Source organism: Trichosurus vulpecula, chromosome 2 (genome assembly GCF_011100635.1).
Source record: "Trichosurus vulpecula isolate mTriVul1 chromosome 2, mTriVul1.pri, whole genome shotgun sequence".
NCBI lineage: Eukaryota > Metazoa > Chordata > Mammalia > Diprotodontia > Phalangeridae > Trichosurus > Trichosurus vulpecula.
In genome coordinates, this window is record NC_050574.1 from 413,033,582 (window position 1) to 413,052,673 (window position 19,092).

Sequence of the window (19,092 nt, forward strand, 5' to 3'; positions counted from 1 at the left end):
AAGGAGGCTGTACACCTGGCTAGCTCAGTCATCTCTAAATGATAAGTTCGTTACAATCTGAATTTTGGGCCAGCACACTGCAGGGTAACCCCACATGGAGGTTGGACGAAAGTGGAAGGATGAGCAAAAAGGCAGGTTACAGAGAGCAGTGTAAAGCAGAAAAGAAATCATCTGAATGAGGAGGGAGAATGGCGTGATGCTAAGCCAAACTCCAAGTTCCATCTCTACCCACAGATCTTAAGCTTTGAAAATGAAAAATAAAGATCTTTTGTTGCTCTGAAAATAACTTACTTAGTGTTTTGCTTTGTTCTGAGTCCCAGGGTCCAAAGCTTTGTTCTTGACTCTCTCCTGTCTTCAGGCCCACCAACCTCAAAGTTGTCCCTACCGTGACCCAACCAGCCCCAAGCCCCCTTGGGCCGGTCCTCCCCAACGTGCCCCGCGCACCCCCACCACCTCTGAACCTTCCCCCCATCGGCGCCTGGGCTAGGCTTGGCTCCCCATCCCCTCCTGACCCCCCAAGTGCTTTCAGGTTTGCGGGCACTGGGAGGGGGGCCCTCACACACGCAGCTCCCGCAGCAGCCTAGACGCCGCTTCCCAATGAGGCCGACGCTGGGGGCCTCGGGCTGCCCCTCGGACTACCGGGCCAGGGGATCCTGCTGTGGCTCCAAGGCAGAGCCCACGGGGCGCTAGGACCAGCCGACCCGTCCCCCTGTCCCAGTTCGCCCGGACCCGCAGCTCGGGAAGAAAGGTGGGTCTGAGAGGGGAGGCCGTTGGGGGCCAGGGCTGCTCCTGCCGCCCAAGCACCTCAGGCCCAAAGTGGGGGCAGTGTTCTCAAAGCTTAAGGCAAGTACTGCATGTGCTGGCGGAGGACCAGCGCGCGCCTGAGCCCCCTCCCTCCTCTCCTTTCCTGGGAGCTTTTCTCAGGCGCAGGCGCGTCAAGAATGAAGGGTGCCCCGCCCCCAACCCCAACACCCCCTCCTGTCCCCAGCCAGCCCCCAAGCACCCCTTCCCCCGCCCCATCCCATCCCCTTCCCACTACCAAAGTTCCCCACAGGCTTTTTTCCTGCCAGCGGGCCCGCAGGTGCTGTGCGCCAAGCTGGGGTTTCCTGAGTCGCACCTGGAGCCCCTGGAGAGGCAGACCCCAGGTAGGTCCCGCCAGTGCTTGGAGCCATTTTCAAACACCCCCTCCCCCACCCACCAATAGGCTAACTCCCGCAATGGCAGGATGTTCGGGAAGGAAGAACTCGGTGGCTCCCCTCCCTCTCTTTGGGCCATTGAATGGACTCTGTTCTTCGGCCTCATGTGACCTTTCAGATCTGTCCCCTTGACCTCTGCAAAGGACCCCCCCCCCCCCATCTCCCCCTCCGAAGCCGGGAACAAACTGCCCCAGTTTGGTTCTTGGTGTCGCATGCATCAAGGGTGTGTGTTGGGGGGGTGGGGCGCTGAATAAATTTTCTTACTCTTATTAAGAAACCCCATGATTTTTAAGCTAAACATATATGCATATATACATATACACAGTATTAGACAGATAACACACAGGAGGCACTGGAGGTTTCGGACTCCAACTGCTAACAAGTTGACTCTTGATCTGGTCAGACAGGAAAGAGAGCTCCAAATGGGTTAATAATGAACTTTAGTCTAGTCTTCTCTAACACAGGATTGCTGATAACGGAAGCACTACAGACTCCTACAGCATTCCCTAATCACCCTTCTTGCAGGGGCCAGAGAGAAGGGGGGGACAACTACCCCCAAATCTCCTTGGGGCTAGTCTAGACTCCATGACTAGTGCATTCAACCCTAAAGGGTTCCCCTAAATACCCTCAAGCCTCAATGGGGCCCGGTTAAGGCAAACACAGATTACCCCCTCCCAAGCCAGTCAAGGTGGTGGGGGTGTTTGGGTGCCTGTGCCTGGACACCAATTTTAAAACCACATCCAGTTCTAAAATCACGTCTCTCCCTAGCCTCAAAATACTGTCTCACTTCCTCTCCAGTTCAAGGGCTGCATGCCTTCCAAAATACTTATCTCTCTTCCTAATACTTTGGCCAGCTGCACCTATAGAATTTATTAGTTTGGACTCCCTGTGAACATGCTAAATTGGCTGTGCACTGGACCATAACAATATTTACTACTTACTGACCTCACTGATATGTATCCCAGACATAGTCATATGTATACTTCCTTACATTTATCTTGTCTAACATGACATTGATGGAAGCAGCCTGGATATTTCCAGCCAGCCCTGACTGTTAGTTGATTTAGTGACATTTCAAGGCAAAAACCACACCTCCAGGTAGCACCCCCCCTTGGGCTATTTCCCAGTGAACTCTGGGTAAGATACCTGAGCAATAGATATAAAAAGTGCATGTTCCTTTAATAACTGACCACCCCTTAACCACCCCCTAATCCTACCCCAAAACACCTAATTGACGTGTTTGACGCCAAAATACTCTATAAAAACTTTACTTGCACCCTTGTAAGTTTGCAGGCTCCTTAAGAACTCTTGCCCACTGAAAAGTGTAATAAATCTTTGCCACCTTGACTTAAAGAATGCTTGAGATTATGAATTCATCCCGGATGGTCCCTATGCTCTTTAGTACTCGGTTCCTTGAGGAGTACTCCCCCTCAACGACCCTGTTTGAGAACTCCAGTCTTGAGGTTCCTGGACCTCATCTCCCTCAACCCTCAACAACAGCATACAGTATTCCAGCATGTGCATTCAACCATAAAGGTTCCCCAACTCACTAACTAATGCCCACTTGTTTTATAGGGCACCACGCAAAGCAGATATATTGCCAAAGAGTGACTTCACAAGGTTACATCAAATTTAGCATTATGTCAATTCAGCATCGTGCACATGCATTACATGTTTATAACTTTAAGCACAAATATTGATTTTTTGCAGGGTTATATAATGATACACAAGTGTAGTAGAAACTGTTTTTCAGGCCAGGAGCCTGGGGAAAATTATCTGAAAAGAAAAACAAAAATCCAGCCTTACACACACTAAATCCATCTTACTGACACACAGACACATACATACACTTATATATGTGTATGTGCATATATGAATATTTTAATAAGGTAAAAAGCAATTATTTTTGACACCTTTTACACCACCCTGCAGTAACAGTTTTTCTTGCCAAGCCTATGGTAAGTTCAGTCATTTTTTCTTTCAGTCTTGCTAGTAATATTGTTGTAGCCAGTAAATTGAAGATTGAATTTCATTTTGGAGTGACATTTTGTAGGGCTGCTGAGGGTGTAGTGAATAGAGTGAGTGACCTGGAGTCAGAAAGACAGGAATTCAAATCTGCCCTCAGACATTTACTAGCTGTGTAACCCTGAGCAAGTCACTTCACCCTGTTTGCCTCAGTTTCCTCATCTGAAAAATGAGCCGGAGAAGGAAATGGAAAACATCTCCAGTGACTTTGCCAAAAAAAAATTAAAATAGGGTAACAAAGAGTCAGACATTACTGAAGCAACTCAACAACAACAAAAACATTTGATATAGGTATTTTCCAGAGACATGTGGATATACATTATAATGAAATACAAGTAAATACTACATAGAAATACACCTATAGGAGTATATATACATATGTGTATATATATACATATGTATATATGTAAAACATACATATGTCCATAAACATAAAGCTGAAAGAAAATGTTTTCTTTTTTAAAATTGCTTTTTTTTTTAAAAAATTATCCAGCATTTATTCTAATTTACTTCCATTTCCCCTACTTCTGTCCCCCTAACACTGGGGGGAAAAGACCCTTGCAACCAATATGCATAGTCCAGAAAAATAAATGCCTGAATTGAACATGGGCAATATTCTTAGGTTAGTTGACTTTCGTTGGAGAATGCGTAGAGAAATGATTTGAAAGACAGAAAGTATCACATCTGTCCAACTCATAGTATACGTCAGACAACACTGAGGTGCTCCCCAAGAATGGTGCCATTCAACATACTTGTCCATGATTTTGCTGAAGCCACAGATGGTACTCCTGTCAAAATTGTCCATGACACAATGCTAAGACAAATCACTAATGCACTAGGTGGGAATTAGGAGAAAGGAGATCCTGACTAGAACCCTGGGCCTGATAGAATCAGATGAAAACGAAAAGGAATAAATGTCAAGTTTCACCCTTGTCTTCACTGTCAACTTCAGAAATACAGCATGTATTCTTATGTGGCAAAGGTTACCTGCCACACCTGGCTCTAGAAGTCTTTTTTCCCCTTCATGGAGTTCTCATGTAATTCCCCTTAACTCTAGCTCTCTGCTGGACTCTGAGGATTAGTGCATTTCTAGAGTCCATCACAGTCACTTGTCTTTGCCATGAGGTGTCCCTCCCTGAAGCTGCCACTATCCTTGGCTAGTGAGTATCTTTCCACATCCAAGTGCTACTGCTTTCATTGCCATGAACCAGTAGTATTCTAATGGCCACTGTTCCTGCTGAAATTCACTTTTGATCTCTGATGGTACCTCTGGATCTCCGCAACTATAGCCAGAATGGACTTTGTTTTCTTTGAATGACTCAGCTTACCTCATTGAGCTTCCCTGGACACTGGGGCTTGCTCTTCCAGGGCAGGAAGCCCAGCGACCATGGCAGGAATCAGAGAACTTCCTGTGTGATGAGTCATGGGGCTGGCTGAGGGGAGGTGTGTTAACCTGGTCTACGCTAGGGGGAGGGGCCAAGTCAAGAACCGATCGGCCCTGGTCGTTCGGGCAGCGCTTGATGATGTCAAAAACTCTGTAAGAGGGGAGAGGACAGCTTGAAGATCCTCTCTTCCTTTTCCAGTTGGAGCCAGAGACGCCTACAGCCGAAGCTGAGCTGCCGGTAGCAGAGCTGACTGGAGGCTAGTGGGTAATCTTCTTACCGTAGAGGGGAAGTATGTATACGATTTTGCCTTATACCATCTCGCTTCTCTGTGGCCTCCTGGTTACCCTTGTGAGGCGGACTTATTGGGCCTGGAAGCTTTTGATGAAAATATCAAAATGGGGACGCTGGTTTGTGGGCTTGTTACTGTGGAGTGTAATTACATGCTTTAGTTCTCCTGCCTTCTGAGATTCCCCTTCTTGCTGTGGGGTAGGAGTGCCCCCATCTCTTTCACTTAATCTCAATCTTTCATATACTAGCCGGTAGGCTGATAACACTATCCAGCTTTGCCTAGATAGTGATGCCCCTGACTGAATCCCAACCTCTTGTAAACACCTTTCCAAATCCTTAGGATCTCCTCTCTGTAGCCTTGGTTCCCAGTTTTCACAGGGTCTGGCTTTTTTAGCCAATTCCTTTGCTAAGGAGGAATAAAATGTATCCTCCCACCCTTGGATATTCATCTCTTCCTCTGAAGTTCTTCTGTTTCTGAATAGAGATCTTATATCTAGCGATCCCATCCACCTCGTCGCCAAATATATTAGGAAGGCAGAATTTATGATTTCAAAGAGAATCTCATATGTGCCTAAAAGGTCCAGAACCGCAGGATATAAGGAATTCTCTAGGCAGAAGGCAGGAGAAGTCTTTTGTTCTCCCTTTGAAAATAAAAGAAGTCAGCACCAAAAAAAAATTCCAACTTATTTTTTCCATGAATAGTTACTTTCTTTCCTTATTGTTGTTGTTGTTTTTGAAGTTCAGTCATGTCCCATTCTTTGTGACACCATTTGGGATTTTCTTGGCAAATATAGTGGAATGGTTAGCTTTTTCCTTCTCCAGCTCTTTTTCCAGATGAGGAAACTGAGGCAAACAGGGCTAAATGACTGCCCAGGATCACACAGCTAGTCGGTATCTGAGGTTAGATTTGAACTCAAGAAGATGAGTCTTCCTGACCGTATTAGCAATTTTGATTTGAAGAGCCTTCCCACCCGTTAATAGGCCAGTTGACTTGCTTATGTCCCAGGAAGCCTAAGTTACATGGTGGGAGGAGCTTCCTGACAGGAAAAGGAAGTTATGTTACAGAAAATGCTGAAAGAGAGAGAGAGAAAGACAATATAGCTGTTGGTGGCTGCTAGTTGCTGCCCTCGTGATTGTTAGAACTAAACAGGCTGACTTAGTTGTACTGTGAGTTTGTATTTGGGGAAGACCCCAGCAGGGGGTTGGAGAGGTTTTGGGATGTCGAGGCTCCATGTTGTGATATTCTGTATTGAATGTTTTAGGTTCCTTGCTGTTATGATGAAGTGGGGTGAGTGGCTGTGGGAGCTGAGCATTTGGTTATGGGCTATGGTTTACTTCTTCTACCTTCTACGTGGAGAGTTTCATATACTTTGCGATACAGAACTACATGGGCCTTTTGACAATTATCATCTACACTGTTGTTATTGCCTTACTGTTTCATTGACTCCAGGCTTGGCACTCTAACCAGTGTACTAGCTGCCTATCCCACTTTCTCTCCTATCCACCCCCAATTTAAAAGAAAAATAAAACCCTTGCTACAAATATGCATAGTCAAGTAAAAAAAAAAAACTCCCACATTGTGCTTGTCCAAAAGTGTGACTTGCGACTTAGGTAGCTCTGATGAGTCAAGGGATGAAAAGGTAGGAAGTACTGGAACGTAAGGAGGCAAGAGCTGAGGAGGCAAAAGTGGATTTGACAGGACTTCCACACCTTTGAGAAGGTTGAAGTGTTACTGAAGAGAGCCCTTACCTTAGTGTTGTGGTACAGCAGGTATCATTCTCACTTGGCTCAAAGCTTTTCCTCGAGAATGGCACAGCCTGATATAAAGCTACAAGGCAAAGAAGCCAAAACACAAGGAAACTATGAAGCATCTTCTTTGTCTTATCCCCCCTTTGAGAGCAATGAATCCAAGTCTTTCTCTTCTACCTTGACATCATTTGTTAATGGAACCTGGAATGATCTCTCAAGATGGCTCCTGTCCTTTGAAAAGCTTTTGATGTAGATGCTGTCACCTGACTGAAAATTATGCAGTGAAAGGTCCAATGAGCCTGGCTGGGTGGCAAGCCCATTGTCTTGGGGCTCTCTTAACCACTTTTACAGAGCTCTAAGGTAAGCCAAAACAGAAAGATCTGTACCCAGTAGTGATGTGTAAACTGAGGAAAGGGCTTTTGCAAAGGGAGGTAGGTGACCAAAAAGCATTTCAAAAAGGAGTAGATGGGTTTTACAAATTTTAAAAAGTGTAATTTTCAAATATTTAAAAGGTACCACCTGTAATTTTTCAAATTAAGAAGGAGATCATTTCGATTAATTTCGATTTCAAAAAGATGTCAAATTATGATGTCAAATTTCCATATTAAATGTCAAGGGCATGCATGTAAAGGTAATGCATGTAATTCCCCCTGGGTCTTATACACAAATTCAAGAGAGCAATGTTAAAATAGTCAATTTGGAGGTGTTCAAATGGGGTGTAGAGCAAAGGACATTCACCAAAAAGTAATTTTTCCTAAAAACATGCTGGTTATAGGACTGACATGTGTGACAAGAGGATACACAGTCAATTGCAGTTGATTGTGTCCACTATGCCCTGGATACCAAAATGCCCCTATCATGAGCTGAAAAGCAAATATGATGGCAAAATCTCTCAGGGAGAAGTGGTTTACCAATTTGAGTGATCCATACCCGTTTCAGTGATCCATACCCAGGATACCTGTTTCGCTTTTAGTTCTTCCTTTGGGACTCAACTTCTTGGTCGTATGACATTTTCTTTTCCTAAGAAAGTCATCTCCTATCTAGTGAGTTTTTGATCAGAGAAGGTTTGAGTTTGCCACTTCAGCAAAAGTGCTTCTACCTCATGAGGGCGCAGCACGATGAGCTGGGAACCAAGAAGCAGAACACAAGCCTTACCCACTAGAAGAGCAGCAGCTGCTACAGCTCAAAGGCATGGAGGTGCTCCTGAGGTGACAGCATCTTGCTGCTGGCAGGTGTAATAGGCAATGGGCTGAAGGGATGGTCCAAGGTACTGGGCCAACACCCTTATGCTCATGGACAAAGAGGGGAAAAGGCCTATTATAATCTGGAACTCCCAGAGCTAGCCCCAAGAGGAGAGACCTGGCTATCAGGGGTTCAGGCTGCAGAGGTAGAAGTTCTAGAACAGAGTCTTTAGTTAGAGCAATTATGGTTGAAAGGTCTCACCTAAGGATGGAATCCATTGTCCACAGTAAAATGCAGCTCCAAGTATGACATGGAGTTGTTTCTGGGTCATAGTCTGAGGTCAACCTGAACAGGACTGAATGGAATCCCGAAAAAGGCTGAACAGAAATCAACAGTAAAGGAGACAACAATAGCCAGATTGGGTGTCTAGGAATAACATAGTCAATTAATAGCACAGAGATTTTGCGCAAAGCAATAGACAGGTTTGCCATCAGAGCCTGGTTTAGGTTTCTGAACAGGTAATGGATATTCACATTGAACTAGAATCCCTTGATCAATCAGAGCGTTAATTATAGCTAGAATGCCATCTGCTTAGCAGTAGTATGAACAACAACAGCTGTTTCAAATACACAGAGAGAATTAGGTGTTTCAAATAGAGAATTAGGTGAACATTCAGTAGTAGCTTTGTACACAACCAATCCCTTAACCATTTGGCACAAATATTTCCTTCTTTTCAAGGAATTTAAAAAGAGGAAATTAAATGCAAAATGAGCTTAACAGCATGAAAAAATTATCTTGTTGTTAAAGGACCAATGGTAGGAAAAACAGATTCTTCCCTCTGCTAATGCCTGTGTACTTCATTCTGAGAGGTGCTAAATTTTCTTCACCTAGTCAGCATTTTCTATTCCTGATCTGCCTTTTTCTTTCTGCAATTTCTAGCATTTTTTCCCACAGTAAAAATAATCTAGGAGTTTGCTTTTGCCTTCTTTTTCCTTCTTTTTCCTTCTTATTCTCCTTGGACTTTTCCTTTTCAAAAATGAGCTATGGCTTGGAGTTCACTAATATTCTTCTCATTCTTCTCATGCCCCACCCCAGGTCAATTATTCATGAAATACTCTCTCATCTCTGAGGATGCTTGTTTGACAAAAGCTGTATTAATAATTCTGGCATCCCTAGAGTTAATAGGATTAAGTCCTGCATATCTTTCAGCTTTTTTTCAGAGTTGGTTATAAAACTGGTTTTGTGTCTCTTTTTCTCCTTGCCTCATTTCCTCAAACTAACATTCTCTGGTCTAACCGCATGTATTTCCATTCCTTTAATCAGAGCTTCTCTTGCTTGAACCAGTTTACTCATATCTGCAGGGAGATTAGGGTCCGAATTGGGGTTTGGGGGCAGCCGATTAGAATCATTGTGTGGCTTTAATACTAATCTAACTGGTTTGTAGCCTCCGTAATTGCAACCTTCTCTCCTGGGGAGAACAGTTGTAGCAATTTCCTGAGAGGGCTATTGGGTGAAATGGATCTAAGCTCATTTCCCATTTAATTTCCTCTTTTTAAAGTGTTTTGAGAAGAAAGCAAAAATAAATTCGCCAACTATTTTTAAAATATTTATAGTTTGAATAACTAGCTAAAGAGCAGAGTACTGCATTGCAGCAATATGGACACTCTAAGGAGAACTCAGATCAGAACAGAACATTCAAACAATCCAGACACTAAGACAAGAACCAAGTCCAGCTTGGTTTTTCAAGATAAACCCTGAATGAAATAATCATTCTCAAGAACATTGGAGTCAATTTTTGAGGACTCTTCCCACTGCTGCCAATTATCTCTAGCCTAAAAGACCTCTGGACCTTTCAAACTCACAAGCCTGGACACATCTGTCTCAGGAGAGATACTTATTCACCTACGGTCAAGAGAGAACGAACAAAAGAGGTAGCCCAAGTCTAGGCTCAGGGTTGCCTAGGTAAGATTTTTCTTTTATTTGTCATGTGCTCTTGTCCATAGATCTGATAGAATCAACGACTGGAAGGGAAGAAAAGGACTCAGGGCAGAGTCATTTCTTTATAAATGTCCTCCGAATCATTGGACCTTCAAGCTCAGTGGCCAAGAAAGAACCTGCTTCATCACCTCGAAGCCCCAGGCTTTCTCAGCATTGGGATACCACATGATATCTTCAGTTTGTCCCAGGGCTGGGTTGCACATGTGGGTGGCCAGAAACACTAAGGACCACTTTGCACATGCTCTGTTCAAACCCTGTAACAATGTAGCAGAACAGCTGTGCTATAAGACTTGATACATATGATAGGATCAGAGAAACCCCGGAACACTTGTGTGAACTGATACAAGGCAAAATGAGCAATTTACACAATGACCAAAATAATATTAAGGAAAACAAATTTGAAAAACCAGAATAATGATCAATGTGATGCGGACCCTGAAAGAGCATGCTTCCTGCCTTTTGTGAGGTAATACACTAGAGGTGTAGAAAGAACCTACATTTAAAGCTATAGCCCATGTACTTGTTTGACTTGACTATAATGGTCAGACAATTCATTAGGGTGGGGTGGGGACAGAGAAGAGATAATGAGAAGGACTTTTTCAAAGGAGAAATGAAAGAAAAAAGGCTAAATAAAACAATTTAGAAATAGATGGAAGACAGCAAAGAATATTAACAGATAAAACTGGTTGGGTAGAGAAACAGACATAAAGTGAAATTTATCTGCCAATATTTCTATGCTGAGCCAATTTCATCTTGAATGAAAAATGAACCATCACACTTGGACCCTAATACCCCAGCCCAAAGGTAAGTTACATGAAATAAAAATAATACTTAAGATGAAGTCAGGAAGAACAACTTGACCTGCCTTAATAAATACACAGTGAAGAAATTGGTGTTCAGAAGGGAATGCAGACTAGCAGAGCAGTTTTGTACATGTGTTAAATTTAATAGATATTTTAAAATTGCCTGAATACCCTGTAACAGAAATTCACATACATTGTTTTATATCCACTCCCCTTTTGTGTTTATCCTTGCTAGTTGACATGTTCTTCTTTGCTGAATTAGTAAGAAAAAAGAAAAGAATTTTAAAAGTTTGAAGAAAGGAGAAAGGCATGTGGGCTAGTAGTTATTGACTATTTTACTTATTTTATCACATTTCTGGGTATTAAGATTACAGGATCGTAGATTTAAGGGTGGAAGGGACCCCAGAGGACAACTAGTCCATCTGCCTCCCTCATTTTGCAGATACGGAAACTAAATTCCAGAGGTTAATTTTTTTCTGTTCTTTTCATATTTTCCTTTTGCTGAGATAATTTCTTTCCCTAATAGTGTTGCTGCCCTTCCACCCCCTCGCCCCAACACCCTCCAGCACCAATTTCTTCACTGTGTATTTGGTCAGGTCAAGTTATTCTTCCTGACTTCATCTTAAGTAATATTTTTACTTCATATAACTTATCATTGACTGGGGCATTAGGGTCCAAGTGCGGTGGTTCATTTTTCTTTCAAGATGAAATTGGATTAGCAAAGAAACACTGGCAAATTTATTACATTTCATGTCTATTTTTCTACCCACTAGTTTCATCTGCGAATGTTCTTTTCATAAGGTCTCTTGACTTATATCAAGCTTGTTACTGTATATTTTTTATTACGTTCTTGTTCTCTGTTTATGAGGTGATGCTGCTTTAAATCTTCTGCCATCCTCCTCTTTAGTGTATTACAAATATATTTGTATTCTAAACCACTATCGTTCAGGGTTGCTACCTTTCTTTTTGGTATAAAGAGCAAGTATTTCCAGGATAAGAGTGTTTCTTGATTCTTTTGACCTCATTTTGGTAACTAGTTTAGATCTGTTAAACTTTTTCAGGTAATGATGATAATTTAAAATTTATTGTATATAAAAATGAGTTAGATAGGCATGTTGTAAAGGGGGCAGCTGGGTAGCTCAGTCAATAGAGCTCTAGGGGCCTGGAGTCAGGAAAACCTAAGTTCAAATTTGTCCTGAGACACTGGCTGTGTGACTGTGGGCAAGCCACATAACCTCATTTGCCTCAATCTACTGGAGGAAGAAATGGCAAATCACTCCAGTATCTTTGCCAAGAAAACCTCATGACTAGACAACAACCACAACAACCACACCCACAACCACAATAAGAACCTGTTGTAAAATATAATAAAGGCATTCCAAAAAGTAATAGAAAAGAGTTTTAGATTATTTCCTCTTTTGAGTTAGAAGGTAGTGGGGTATAGCAGAAGGAACACTGAAGTCAGAGGACCTTTATTTCAGTCTGGGCTCTACTTCTTATATTCTGTGTAATCTTGGGCAGGTCGCTTATGGGTGCCATTTTCCTCATGTATAAAATGAAAGGAATGGACTGGTGACTTTTAAGGTCACTCTGTCTTTAAACTGATGTTTCTCCACATTTTATTCTTATCTCTATAATAATTGTGGTACAATGGAAAAGATCAAAGGCTTTGGAGTCAGAGTACTTGGGTTTAAATCCCCTCTCTGTAATTTCTAACCTCTCCAAGCTTCGGTTTTCTCATTTCTGAGATTAGGTGTGTGCATGAGATAGCCTGGTCCAGACTAGACCATGGAAAATTAAGAGTCGGCTCTAGACTGGAAACCACAATGGCTAGAAGCCCGCCAAAGAACCCAAACCCCTACAAACTATTGAGGAGAAGAGTTACACATATGCAGACTAAACATAAAGGTATGTGCATGCTTAAAAAAATAACAACAGAAACTCTGGAGATCCTAGTTGTTAAACATTTACCAGCATACCCCTGTATTGTTCTACAGACATTCCTTGAGCTCAGAAATTCAGTAAAAGGCTCAAAGCATTAAGTCCCCTCTAGAATAGAGGTCTGTAGACTGCAGGCTGACAGCAACAACAGTAGAAACAGCTGGCATTTAGGTGGCACTTTAAGGTTTGTACAGTGATTTATATCCCTTGTGTCATTTGAACTCCACAACACCTGTGATTATGCCACCTAATCAACCAGCTTTCTTTTCTTTTGTTTTCTATTTATTATTTTATTTTCCCCCCGTTACATGTAAAAATGATTTTTAACATTTATTTCTAAAACTTTGATTTCCAAATTCTCTCCCTTCCTCCCTCCCCCTTCCGCATTGAGAAGGCATGCAATTTGATATAGGTTAAACATGTGTAGTCATGCAAAACATATCCATAATAGTCAACCAACTTTATTTTCTTGACCTCCAAAATGAAATAAAACTAGACTTTAGGTTCCTTTAATACCCTAAGTATACCAATTTTTCCTCACCTTTACATCTTGTGCTGGTCCCTCAGCCTGGAATGCTTTGCTTGCATAACTCTACTTTATTAATCTTCTAGTTCTTCCAAAATCCATCTCATATACCACCTGCTTCATGAAACCTTTCCAGATCTTAGACGATTTTGTGTGCCCTCTTTCTCTTACAGTACTGTGTTTTTGCTTTTCTTATGCTACATAATTAGGCACTTAATAAATGTTTATTGACTAACATCATATACATATGCATTTTTTGATTTGTTTCTCATAATTGTCATCATCCCTGTTTTACAGATGATAAAACTGAGGCTCAGAGAAGGTGGGAGCCTTCTCCAGGGTCACATGGCTAATAAGGATATGAAGCCAGGACTCCCGCACTCCAAAATTCTATCCCACTGCCTCTCATTGATATGCATTGCTTCAAAGAGTACCTACATTAATAAAATCACAGAGCCATTGGAACAGTAGAGTTAAGAGTATTTGGTTGGGTTTCTCTTTTTCTCGATTCCATTTTACTGAATGCCGGTTCCATTTTCTCATAGAGTGATAAGTTTTATCTCATACAATGGAGGTTGCATTGTCATTGGTGATGAAAATGGATTCCTAAAGAAACAGAGATAGGATTGTTTGATTTCATATCTATCTGTTCTCTTCCTTGTGATTTAATCTATAAGGATTCTCAAGATTATGCCTTTTTCTGCAGATTTTTCTTACCTTACTGGTTTTTATTGTTATTTTGTGAGGTGATACTATTTGTAATCTGCCAACTTCCTTTCTAACGTTTTGTGACCTTTTCCTTTAACTTTAGATTGCCCCAGGCTATCATATCTCTTTGCTTGACAAACAGGAAAAGGGTTTGTTGGCTAAGGCAACTTTTGTGCTTTTTTGTGCTCTATTTTTGTGGGAACCGTTTTATCTCAGTTATATTACATCTGGGGTCCAGACCCCAAAGCAGTCATTAAGAAGTTAATGCTAACTTGGAAGCCTCTAGTATCATTTCAGGAATCTGTTTGACATTTTTATCAGTGATTTTGATGAAGTCATAGGTTGTTGTTTTTTTAATCAAATTTATACATGACACAAAGTTGGGCAAAACAACCAACACATTGGAAAATATAAGGATCCCAAAAGATGGCTAGAAGATTGGCCCACATCTAATAAGATGAAATTTAATAGGTTTAATTGTAAAGTCTTACACTTGAGTTCAAAAAAATCAATTTTAAAAGTAAAAAAAAATGGGGAGGCATAATAAAACAGCAGTTTGTATATAAGAGACTGGGGATTTAATGAACTGCCAATTCAATGAATCAGTAGTGACTAAATGGACCCACAAAAGTTCATCTGATCTTAAGCTACGTTAAGAGGAACATAATACAGGAGCTGATAGTTACACTCCCTTCCTGATCATGCCACATCCAGAATATTGTGCTGAGTGCTGGGTCCTCCACTTTCAAAAGGATTTGGACAAACTAGATAACATACACAAAAGAATGGTCGAAGGACAGTGATCGTGAAGCAAAGAACCTTAAGATCATGGCCCAGAATAAGGATCAGAAAAAGGAGCTGAGGATGTTTAACTTGGAGAAGGAATGTGGCCATGAGCATTATCTTGAAGTGTCTGAAAGACTGTAACACAAAAGAGAGTTATGCTCTTGACTCCAGATCATAGAACTAGGAGCAATGGCTAGGTGAAGCAAAGAGGAAGATTTAACTTGAGAAAAGGAAAAACTTTTCTTAAACACATCTAAAAATGGCATAAGCTATCTCAAGTGATGATAGGTTACCCACCCATATTTAAGTAAAACCTATAATGACTATTACTTGGAATAATGGGAAAAAAGGTTATTGATCAGGCCCAAGATGAATTACTGAGGCCACTGAGGAACCTTCGGAACTCTGACATTTTATAATCTTAGGGAATAGCAATAATCAGTCAACGTCTTCATTTTTTTATTTTCCATTTTTCAGAACAAAAACTTGGTCTGGAGCTACTGTAAGTATATGTATCTTTTCTTCTTCATCCTTTCTCCCAATGTAATGTTAATTTTGACCATTATTCAAACCACTCAATTTGCTGCATTGCTGCTCTCTAAAATCATGCCTATGATTCCTCCAGTTCTCTGTAATATTTTACTTGATATCTGACCCTAAAATTCCCTCAAGTATCTTATTTCCTTTCTTCAACTCCCAGTTCTAAGTACATGATCCTATGATATAGTGTCCTATGAGACTAAAATAAGTCATCTACATTCATTGTCTACACCTTCCCTTTTCCTTTCAACCCATGCAACATTGTTTCAACCTTCTCACTTAAGTGAAATTGCTCTCCCCAATGATATCAATGAAAAAATCTCAGTTACCAAATCTAATGGCCTTTTCTTACTCTTTATTCTTTCTGTTACCTCTGCAGTATTTGACACCGCTGAGCATCTTTCCTCCTGTATACTCTCTCTTCCCTGGGTTTTCATGACACTACTGTCTCCAAGGTCTCTTATATGTCTGGTCATGCTTTCGTAGTATTCTTTGCTAGATCATCATTGATGTACTGTCCACTCAAAGGGGATGTTACTCAAGGATCTGACCTGGACCTTTTCTCTATATAGACTCTCAGGCAACTCATCAGCTTCCATAGTTTCTACTATCATCTCTAAGCAGATGACTCTTAGATCCACATATTCAGCCTTTCCTTAGGCCTGGTTTCACATCACCAATTCCCTGTTGGACATTTACAACTGAATGTCCCGTAGGCAAATCAACTCAACATGCCAAAATGAAACTCATTACATTCCTGTCCCCACCCACCCACCCAAGCATCCCTTCTTCTAAATTTCCCCGCTTGTGCTAAAGACACTACCATCCTTCCAACCATCCAGGTTTCCAACAAAGTCATCCTCTGCTCTTCCCTCTTCCTCATTCCCCATATCTGATCAGTTGCCAGGTTTGCTTGATTTTTCTTCTAAAACATCTCTCACATCGGTTTCTCTCTACTCACACAATCACTACCCTATGTCATACCCTCATCTCCTCTTGACTGTACTGTTGCAGTAGGTTCCTAAGTGGATTTTTTTGCCTAAAGTTTCTCCTGTCTCTAATTCTTCTTTCATGTGGTTACCAAATTAGTTTTCCTAAAACACAGGTTTCATCATGGCACTCCCCTGGTCAAGAAGCTTTAATGCCTCTCTAGACTCCAGGACAAAATACAAACTCTTGTTGGATTTGGCTTTAGAGCCCTTCACAAGATGACTCCAGCCTGCCTTTTTAGGCATATTACTCTCCAAAAAATATCTAGTCTAGCTGAATTGATTTACTTGCCATTTCTTCTGCCGCAACCTTCCATCTCCTAGCTCCACATCTTTACACAGGCTGTTCCCATTCTTGGTCTACATTCCCTCCTTACCTCCTCTTTCTTAGAATCCTTGGATTCCTTTGAAGTTTAATTCAAGTGCTATATTCTACATTAGGTTTATCTTGTTCCCACCAGTCGCTGGTGCCCTCCACCACTCATATGAATTTCCGTTATATATCAGTATAGAACATATATGTACACATAGATACATACATACACACCTATATTAGATATTTATATATAAATGCATATATGCTTTTATATACATACTTGCACGTATACATAATATACATTCCTTAAATATTCTAGTTTCAGCTAGAGTAAAAATGTTAATATGGGTATTTTTCTCATAGTTAATCAACCTTGTTGGACAAGTATCTCAGATTTATAGAATCAACAGTTAATGATTTTAGACATTCTAATAACTGTGCACCTCAGACAGAACTGAGGACCATTTCCCATTGTTGTTGCACAATTCACCATGCTCAGATATTCATGGTCTCTGGGTGTTGAGTCTTCTGGAATTAGCTAGGCCAATTCTTGGGTAGCAGACACCAGCTGTTACTCCAACATCAGAATTAGTCAGATCTTTCTCTTTACTGACTTAAGCTTTGAAAATCTAGGGTCATTTCCATGCCACAATAAGCCATCAGAGAAGGACTTCTGTGGAAGACCTTAGAGCTGTTCAGTGAATGTTTCTTGAATAAAATCTGTTGGATTCAATTGAAAGATTTGTTGGTATCAGAATGTGGAAGGCTTTGAATGTCAGGTTAGCCATTATTTGACAAGCAGTGGTGAGCTACTGAAAAGTTTTTAGTGGACATGTCACCTGAACAGATCTATACATAAGGAAAATTAATCTGTCAACTAAGTGTGGTAGATAAATTGTAGAGAGGAGAAAGTCAACAGGGAAACAGAGCTCTAAGGTGATTCCATTATCCCCTGCAAAACAATAGAAGGCAACAGTGGCATCAGTAATACAGAACTCTAGATCAGTATTTCTTAAACCATGGGTTGCGACCCTATATGGGGTGCAAAAAAATTTGGTAACAGAAAAAGGTAATAATTTTTCAGAGATTTCATAGGAATTCCTACCATTTTGATTTACAGAACCTTTCCCTCCTCCCTGCATCCCATTCTCCACTCCTGTTTTACACATAATTTATCATGAGAAGTCCAGAGAAGGATATTCGAAGTTCTGGGTGATAGTGGATAAGGAGTATAGGCCTGAAGGGAGAAAAATCCAACAATGTTTGTAAGGTCCAGAATTCCCCTGGCTGGAGAACCCTGTATCTACCCCATAACTGTGCAGTGTTCTTGATATCAAAGGAATAGGCCAAGGAACTCCAGACTGATAATAGGAGTTTAGTCAATCATTATAATTATTTATATACAACGGCAAACTGGGGCTAGACAGTTTAGTGGTTCCCACCAAACAATATCAAAAATCCCCATGGTAATTATAGAAAACAGGCAAATGGAGGAGTTAGAGAGTGCCTCATGACTGATTGGTGGATATTTTTGGTTTTGAGTAATGAGTAATGAGTTTGGGTATTAGGCCAATGTTATTGAGTATAGTGCCCAAACACAGATTTGTATATTGATAGTGCGTTTTCACTTATTACTGTGTTTTATGGCTTTTCCCCAATCAGGACCCCACAATCCACCGTACATACAAAAGCCACTCATACATTCTTTCTAACTATCATCTGCAAGGTCTCTGGGGCAGCTCTATACTAAGCCATTTTGGGTACAGCTGGGATGTTTCTATTTGTAAGCATAAACTACATGACCAATATGAGCACAATTAGGAGAACAGCATGATCAATAAGAGAATTACGACAATTGTTACAATTTCCTTCCATTCCAGCCTTAGGGAGGTGAAGGAAGAACCATTGGCATTTGGTGATTAGCGGGAGAGCTGAATTTCTGCACTTAACTCAGCACAGGCCGACTGAGTTTCTGAACTAGGTTTGGAGACAAATAAACATAACCTGGGCAATTTAGGGGTGATAGAGAATAGAATCAATTATAAAAAGGGATCAGAACAATTTGATTTTCTCAATTTCCCCTTTTTGTCAATGGGAGACGTACAATGATGATCATCAACCCACTTTCAATGTCCATTTAATTAACAAATTTCATCTTAGAATCCAGATGTCCCACATAGATGTCTGGTTTTTTGAACATCTTTTCTTGGGGCTTGGAATATGATATTCCAGAGGTCAATGGAGGTAGGATTAAAACCAAGAATCACCTACCCAGCAAAACTGATTATCATGCTCCAAGGCAAAATATGGATTTTCAATAAAATAGAAGACTTTCAAGCTTTCTCAGTGAAAAGACCAGAGCTGAATAGAATATTTGACTTCCAAACACAAGAATCAAGAGAAGCATGAAAAGGTAAACAAGAAAGAGAAATCATAATGGACTTACTAAAGTTGAACTGTTTTGTTTACATTCCTACATGGAAAGATGACGTGTATAATTCATGAGACCTCAGTATTAGGTTAGCTGAAGGGAATACACACACACACACACACACACACACACACGTATGTATGTATATACATATGTATATATATATAGACAGAGGGCACAGGGTGAGTTGAATATGAAGAGATGATATCTAAAAAAATGAAATTAAGGG